Here is a 9,161-nt window from a genome sequence, read left to right on the forward strand (position 1 = left end):
CTCTGCAAGTGAAAGATTCTAACAGAAAGTTACGAATAGGCAGACGGTTAAAAAGCAGGTAATGCTCGAACTTTTATTCATACCAATAATCTGTACATTTAGGGGGGATGACCTTCGGTGATCCAAATCGCTCATATGGTGGGCCCGACTATGATGGGAGGTAGCTCCCGAATTTCAGATCAGCTGATCGTAACCATCTAATTTAGCCCCAACAGATATCCACCGTTGACAAGTAGCATCATCTCATGCCGTGTAAGAACCACATTGAATGAGATAGGGAAACATGAGACTCTGATATGGTAAGATTTGATAAATAATGCGTGGATGTCAGAGATGGAATCCTTCATAATAGTATTGGCCCACTCTGTCCTAAGCTCAATTCAAGCAATGGCATGATGTGATTTTACTAGATGGCTCGGTTGATGATTTGGTACTGCCCATATTTAGACCAAGATGCATCCATCACTAATGTATTGGCATTTGATTGTGCTCATGTGATGTATGTTTTGAAAGTTGTTTAATCTTGTACTCCATTGGGGCCATCTTGATAGCGGCCTTTTATTTGACTAATCAATTCTTGTCATCGGAGTGGACCTAGCTAACTTGTCTGTTAGTTATTTAATGGATAGTGCTTTTATCTCTAACAATAGCACGTGGTCCAATCAAAGTCCTTCATATCATGTATGGTTTAAATTTTTATTTTAAAAAAAAACAATTAATTTCATAAAAGTATGGTTAGAAATGGTTGTGACAAACACTTGCTAAGATTAAGGCCGTGTTTATTACTGCTGAATTTTTGCACTTAACGCTTGGAAAAATTTTCCATGTTTAGTGGTGTTTGTTAATGCGTTGTTAACGCAGAAGACGGAAAGTGCTAAGTGGTTTTTCACTGAATTCTTTTCGTGATAAAAGTCTGGCTTAATGGTGAACGTGGAATGCGCTCCGTGATTTTTCATTAAACAAAAATTTTTACTTAAAAGTATCCTTTTCAAAACGGCAATTTTTTCTTTTAAATTATTTGTGCAATACAAAATCAACCTTTAACATGTAAAACTTCTTTATGCCCCACCATGATTTATGTGTTTAATTCACACCGTCCATCAACTTTTTTACATAATTTAATGTGTGAGCCAATAAAAGAAGCAAGTCTTATGATTAATTGGACCACAAGGTGGGGATTGAACGTCCACCGTTAAAAACTTCTTGAGAGCTGGAGAAGTTTCAGATCAAGCTGATATTTGTGTTTTCACTTCATCCACGTCTACATGACCTAATGAATAGTTTGGATGGTAAAAAAATATCACACTGGCCCTTAGAAAGGTTTCAACTATGGATGTCATTATCACTACAGCATCCTTTGGTGTGGCTCACTGAAGCTGTGGACCTGCTTCATCTTTCATATTATATATTAAAATAATATAAGAAAAATAATAAACGGCTTAGATAAAACACTTACATCACGGTGGGCCCTACAAATCTCCGCCTGGACCATCCGAGCTGGGGTAGGACACCATCCGCATTCGAAGCGAATGGGCTTTGGGAGCCTGACGCGGATTGGATACTGACAGGTTGAGTAGCAAGAGCAGCTATTGAAGTGACATCATCAAGTTTTGTGGACTCGACTATAATATATGTGTTGTATCCATGCCATCCATCCATCTGGAGATATCATTTTAAGGCTTGAGCCAAAGAATGAGGTACATCCAAAGCTTTAGTGGACCCCACCACAAAAAACAACAGGAAGATTTAGGCACACCGTTGAAGCCTTCCTAAGGACCACCATGATTTATTTTTGAAATCCAACCTGTTCAAAAGTTAACAAAGACATTAAATAAGTGGAAACACAAATATCACCTTGATTGAAAACTTTTGTGGCTTTTAGAAGTTTTTAACAGTGGTGTCACTCTCCCCACTGTTTTCTGTGGTGTGGTCGACTGGAGTTTTGGATGTGACTCATTCTCTGGACAATATCCTAAAATGATATATCAAGATGGATGGACAGCATGGATACAAAAAATACATTACGTTGGGACTCACAGAACTTAATGACGTCACTTCACAGCAGTCTAAGAACTTAGTGACGTCACTTCACCAACAGTCTTTGTACATCAGTAGCCAATCCGCGTCCGGATTTCCTGCAAAAGCCTTTCGCGGGAAGTTCCTGCGCTGGGAGCGCAGGTGGGGCCACTGGGATGTTTGTGAGAAATCCTCACCGTCCATCCGCTTTGTGAGTTCATTTTAGGACATGAAGCCAAAGATGAACCATATCCAATGCTCAAGTGGGCCGAAAACATGATAATTAAACGTCCACAATTGAAATATTCGTGGGGGCCACTGAAGTTTTGAATCATGCTAATATTTGTATTTTCAGTTCATTCCAGTAGGAATGACGTTATTAACAGTATGGATGGCATGTAAACATTATTGTCGAATCAGGGAGGTTCCAATGGTAGGAATTTCTCTAAATACATATTCTTTTAGTACGGCTCACTTGAGTCTCGGATCCTATTTAATTTTGGTCTAATCTCCTCAAATTAGCTCACAAAACGGATTGACAGAGTGAATTCCTAACAAACATTACAGTGGATCCCACCTATGTTCCCTGCGAAAGGCTTTAGTAGGAAATCCGCGTCCACCCCTCTTCACACGAGACTATCTACATTAGATACTCCCCTTGCCACCAGCCCAGTGGGTGGTGGTCGGTTCTCTGTGGCCCCCATGATGTATGTGTTTCATCCATTCCATTCATCCATTTTTACATATCATTTTATATCACTGTCCCAAAAATAAGAGGGAGATAAATCTCAAGTTGAACACACCATAGGAAAACAATAGTGATTGGATATCCACCATTGGAATCCTCCTAGGTCCACTATACTGTTCATTTGACATCCAATGTGTTGAATAGGTCGCACATGCCCTGATGAAGTGAAAAAACAAAAATCAGTTTTATCCAAAACTTTTATGACCCTAAAACGTTTTCAATGGACAAAGCTCATTCAGCACTGTTTCCTATAACGTGGTCCACTTGAGATTGGGATATACCTCATTTTTGGTCTCATACTATAAAATGATCAATAAAAATATATTGATAGCATGGATGAAACACATACATCATGGTGGGGCCCATAGAGCACCAACCATAAGCGGCTAGTGGCAGCGGGAGTAGCCAATTCGTTTTCGTGTGGTACACCAGCCCATGGATGTGGATTCCATGGGAAAGCCTTTCCCAGGAAGTTCTTGCATTGGAAGCCTATACAGGGCTTAAAGATAAATATCAAATCAGAGAATGATATACCTGAAGTGGAAAGAGTATTTGGAAACTTTGAACAAACTATTATGTCCAATATGCGAGAAGAAATTGACGCAACATTTATACATGCAAATCATTAATTTTTTATCTGTTTTTATGAATAATGATATTTTAATTTTCTATCAAGAACTTTATAGTTTATTTGAATTAAATAAAATAATTTTATTTTCATTTAATAAAAAAAAAAATTCTTTATAATGTAAAGCATTTCTAAACAAACATAGATAAAGGAAAATGTGTCAAATTAACATATTTCAGATATTTCAGATGTTTGTTAACAATCGGATTACTTCAAATTCAGTACTTAATTTTCAGAATTCAGCCATAGTTACCAAACAGATTTTTTGACTTCATATTTCAAATTCAAATACCAGGTTCCAAATTCAGGCTCTAAACTTCAGATTTAACATACGGGGCCTAGAAGTGCGGACAATGCATCATGGAGAGCTAGACAAATCAAATCTCTAACGCGTGGGCTTTCACCAAAAGAGGTGTTTCCCTACGGAAGTGGATTGCGTCCTACCCTGCCTAAACGGCAATCCATCTTGGGGGGGCCAAGTGGATGATAAAGTGAGAATTGAATGACTACCATTAAAAGCTTCCTGGGAGCTTTAGAAGTTTCGGATCAAGCTGATATTTTTGTTTTCACTTCATCCATGTCTACATGAGTCATGGATAGGTTGGATGGTAAAAAAAAACATCACAGTGGCCTTTAGAGAAGTTTCAATGGTGGATGTCATTATCACCACTGTTTCCTTTGGTGTCGTCCACTGGAGATCTAGATCTGCTTAATTTTCCATATCATGCCTTGAAATTATCTGATAAAAGTTATTAACGGCGTGGATAAAACCCTTAATCAAAGTAGACACCACAGAGCCCAGAGTGCTGCCCGGACGGGGGTAGGACGCAATCCGCTTCCTTTCCCTCACCAGATCGGACGCGGATTAGCTACTGACACGTTGAGCAGCGAGAGTAGCTGAAGTGACGTCATCAAACTATGTGAGCCCCACCATGATGTATTTGTTGCATCCATACCGTTCATCAATTTGAAAAGATTATTTTAGGGCATGACCCAAAGAATGAAGTAGATCCAAAATTTTAGGGGACCCCATCGCAGAAAAAAGTGAGAAAAGTGGCGCCCACCGTTGGAGCCTTCCCTAGTCCCACATGATGTTTATTTGCGATCCAACCTGTTCATAAAACATTTAAAAAAAATAATAATGGAAAACACAAATATCGCTTGATATAAACTTTTGGGCCCTTAGTAGTTTTTAATGGTGGGAGCCACTCTCCTACTTTTTTCCTTAGTGAGGTCCACTAAGGCTTTGTATCTGACTCATTTTTGGATCATACCCTAAAATGATCTCTCCAAATGGATGTACGGTGTGGATACAACATGCATCACGGTGAGACCCACAGAACTTGGTGACGTCACTTCAGTAGGAGGCTGGCTACTCAACGTGTCAGTAGCTAATCCGCTTCCCAGCAAATGGACCATCCAACATTTGAGTTCACTAGATCAACGATGTGGATTACTAGAGGCTCTGTCCACCTGTGACATTATGGAATAAAATACCGTTTCCATCGATCCACTATAATATTACACATTATTTACACCAACTGTCCGCAAGAAAGGTGCAATTCCCTTTGGTGTGGCCCAACAAAATTGTGTATGGGGCTGATTTATTGCCCCAGGCCTTGCAATCGAGGATGGAACCTGATGGACAGATTGGATTTGGACCAACAGAGCTCAGAGCTGGAATTTTTGGCCATACCTAAAACGTGTTGCAAAGGATTCCTGTCCCCATTTGAGGGGTGTTTGGATGCTTCAAAATAAAATTGGTAGGACATTTCATATCATTATTTTGGTAAAGAGGTTTACATTAATTTCTCGACTTTCTTAGAATCATTGGAGTTTGGATGATCCAAATGGTTCAATCAATGGTCTAAATAAAATATTATATGAAGAGCTCATTCATCCATATATGTCCGATTCATCATGTCCCACTTTTGATTGTCCATCTTTCTCATAAACTACATTGATTGGATGATTTTAGACATTCCATCAATTGCTAGGAAAATGAATGCTTTATATGTTTATAATTAAATAAGTCCCATCATTCATTTGGACCATCCATTATGTGAAGCCCAACTTTGATTGCATCTCCATCTCAAATTCAGTCGGATGGGGACCACCTCTTAAAAACCACTCTGATAGAATGATCCTAACCATCTAATCAATGGCGAGGAAAAGGCGGTCAATCTTTATTATGTTATAATAAGTCGTATTAGTATATGGACCGTCCATCAAGTGGACCCACCTTTTATTGTCGATACCTCCTAAAAATACTTTGATCAGGTCATAAACATCCGATCAACTGATGGGAAATGGATCATCCACATTATACCAGAAACGCCCTACCATTATCCACCACCTTGCCCACCATTCGATCACCCGTTACGATCCAGACCATCCATCATATTGGGCCCACCATGATTACTCATCAGTCTTAAAGTCACATTGGCTAGATGATTCTAGCCATTTGATTAACGATCGACTAGGAAGGTGTGTGATACATATGGATTATAATAGAAGTTCCGATAATTGATTTGGACCATCCATCATGTTGGGCCAACATTTGATTACTTATCCCTGTTACGAGTCACTTTGATTGGATTATCCAAACCATAACCATTTGATCAAGAGCTATAAAGGCAAATGATTCACCTTGATTATAATAGAGGAGGTTCCATTATTCATTTGTACCATCCATGACATAGGCCTACTCCCATCCTCTGAAAAATTACTTTGATACTATGATCATGAGAATCTATCCATGATAACAAATAATAATAATAAAAGGGCCATATTCATTAAAAGGATTTTTACAAAAGAAAAAAATTCTACATAAATCCCAAATTTACCAAAGAATTTCCCTACAAATCAAAATACCCGGGCGTGTGCTTGTTGTGGAGGGAAGTTACCAAGATGAGCTGCATGCACTTGCATTTTGATGTTTTTAAGTGATGTGAATTATTTTTGATGGTGTCGGTCATTTATGTTTTGATTGACCAAATTTTTTTGATCTTATTAAAAAAAAAATTGATCTTATAATCATCATGCCGGATTACATATTTGGATAGGTTGGATACCATAAAATATCACATGGGCCCCACAATTCTCCACTTTAGCACTTTCTACAGAAAAAATATATACAATGACATTATGATAATTTCACTGCTGAAAGAGAAATTCCTTGCATTGAGCTGGTAGAGCCATTATTTGGTAAAATCCTAATTTCTGAAGAATTTTGTGGTAAAATCCCTTTATTACACTAGAAAAGGTCCTATATGTGACTTGGATCTCCTGCATAGCTCCCCTTTCATCATACCATCAAGAAATCACATTGATTGGATGATCCTAACCACTAATGAATAGCTAAAATAAATTATGCATATTTACCATATCATAAGGATGTTTGAGCATCCTGAGCATCCCTTATGTAGGGTCTTTGATTGCCCATCACTTTAAAAATAAAAAAATAAAAAAATAAAAAAATAAAAAAAGTATTTTGATCAAATGATGCCTAGCAATGTGACAGTTGCCTCAGAAACTTGATTGTCTATATTGCTAATTCTAGAAAGGGCAACTGATCCGGACCTTTCATCATGTGAGGTCCTTCATTGATTACTCATTCCTCTCAAATATTACTTTGATATAATGATAATTGCCATCAGACCAATGTTTCCAAAAATGAAGATTCTACGGAGGGTAGGAATCATTCTTAAGCTTAACAGTAGGAAGCCTTTGATTTCCAACAATGTGAATTTGGAATTTCATCTTTTATCTTTAATTGCCAAGTATGTAAAATGCTCTATTGCTCTTAGAGTACTACACGTTGTAGTGATCCTAGTGGCTTTGACCATAGTGACAAGCGTAGTTCTAAGCAACCTCTTGGCCTGAAAATTTCTTGGGAGATTTTCATTTTTTGAGGGTTTTCTCAAGATATTATTGGGAAACTCTCTTCAAAAATAAAATATTTTAAAATATTTAATGTAAATTAATATATATAAAAATCTAAAACCAACATAAAATTTAAAGTTTTTACTAGTTGAGTTAATACCACAATAATATTGAGAAAATATTGCAATAAAAGGCCATATTTTAAATCTCGTGATAATTTTCTCAATATCATCATGAAATTTTCAAAATCTCGGTCAATCTGAACTATCTGTTAAGTATGGAACACATTTCATAGACTACTGCTGTACATAAATCTCATGAATCAGATGATCAAATGCATCATTGATTTGGCCTTATTTTCATAGCCATCCTTTTTCCAAGCCATGAATGCGATGGCTACAATTTCCTAACATTAGTGCTTCTTCATAAATCATAAGCAATCCATCATGATCTCTATCACGGATCAAATTATTGATTGGACCTATTTTGTGTAAACAATCTTGACTTCTATATTCAGGGTATGTTTGGATATCCATACTTTCATGAAAAATCAATTAAAATGTAATAAGGTTTTCCATCGATGTGACATTTGAGATGTTTGGATAGCTAGAGGATTCCACAAAGCAATCATTGCACTTTTCCATGCTTTGGATCAAGTGGCACAAGAAACTAGATGACCTTTTCCATGCTACCCATACAAGATCCCTAAAAATGAAATCCATATTTCAATAGCCCTCATGGAAATGATTATTGCCTCGTATATTTTCTATTCCCTAGGGATAACATCCATCCAAACTTGGCCTAGAGATCTTTGATCAAATGGTTAATATTATCAGGTTGAGACAGAGAGAATGGTTAATATTAATCAGGTTGTGTGTGTGTGTGTGTGTGTGTGTGTGTGTGAGAGAGAGAGAGAGAGAGAGAGAGAGAGAGAGAGAGAGAGAGTTGCTACTGCTTAGCCCATGTTTGTATACATGTGTTCCAAGGGGAAAGAAAAGAAAAGGTGATCAGGCAATCGACTATTTCCATGAGCACTACTGCAGCATGGATTCCAATTTTAGGGTTTTCCTTTAGATAGAAAGTGGAATCTCATGTTTGGAAGACAACGGTCACCTGATTTTTTGTGCGAAAGTATCCAAAATATGGAAAAGTGCAACAATTGCTTTATGGAATTCTACCTTTTCTTTGTCATCCAAACATCTTAAATCGTCACATCAATTGAAACCCTTTTGATTTCCATGAAATTGGTGATATCCGAACATGATGGAGGTCTTAAATATGTAAAAGTGAGAGGGTTATATACAGTGTGGCAAAAGAAGGGGCTATACATGCAGGCAAAAAAAAAAAAAGGACACTTCTTCCAGACAACGCTGTACACACAAATGTATAACACACACCAAACAAGCGCTATGTTCGTCAATGAGCAGGTTCCTGAAATTCCTCCCCATATAAAACTATAGTCCCAATGTGATGCCTAAGGTATGCCCGTATGCAGCTGTAATGAACTAATAACTGTCCATCGAGACAAGTAGAAAGAACTGTCCCCAATGCATGGCTGTGTAGTTGGACAATCTGGAGGCCCTACATATGGATGGCCCTTGGTAGAAAACCAACCCTGAATGATAGTGGATCTGCACATAAACAACAAAAATAGAAACATCATGAATGGTCCTCAAAGGGCAAATTCCATCTGATGGAAGCCTAAGATCATTCACCTGGGGTGGATTTTGTGGCATGGGCCAGCCAAGTATGGTCCACCAAAAGGACAGTCCAAATCCATTGTCACTGCAACCATGTGTAGCATGACAAGGGACAAGAACCGAGAAAAGTTCATCGAGACTAATTTGAGCAGATTAAAAAAGAAGTGATATGATCAACAAAAAA

At 37.7% G+C, this 9,161-nt stretch overlaps 1 long non-coding RNA gene across 1 annotated transcript; it reads right to left on the reverse strand.

The window, feature by feature from the left end:
• Window positions 1-8,554: 8,554 nt before the first annotated feature.
• Window positions 8,555-9,156, reverse strand: LOC131239419 (uncharacterized). Its single transcript, XR_009168223.1, has 2 exons — window positions 8,993-9,156; window positions 8,555-8,908 (listed from the first exon to the last, which is right to left on the reverse strand). It is a non-coding gene; the product is annotated as an uncharacterized LOC131239419 (long non-coding RNA).
• Window positions 9,157-9,161: the final 5 nt, after the last annotated feature.

The sequence above is a fragment of the Magnolia sinica genome, chromosome 1 (genome assembly GCF_029962835.1).
Source record: "Magnolia sinica isolate HGM2019 chromosome 1, MsV1, whole genome shotgun sequence".
NCBI lineage: Eukaryota > Viridiplantae > Streptophyta > Magnoliopsida > Magnoliales > Magnoliaceae > Magnolia > Magnolia sinica.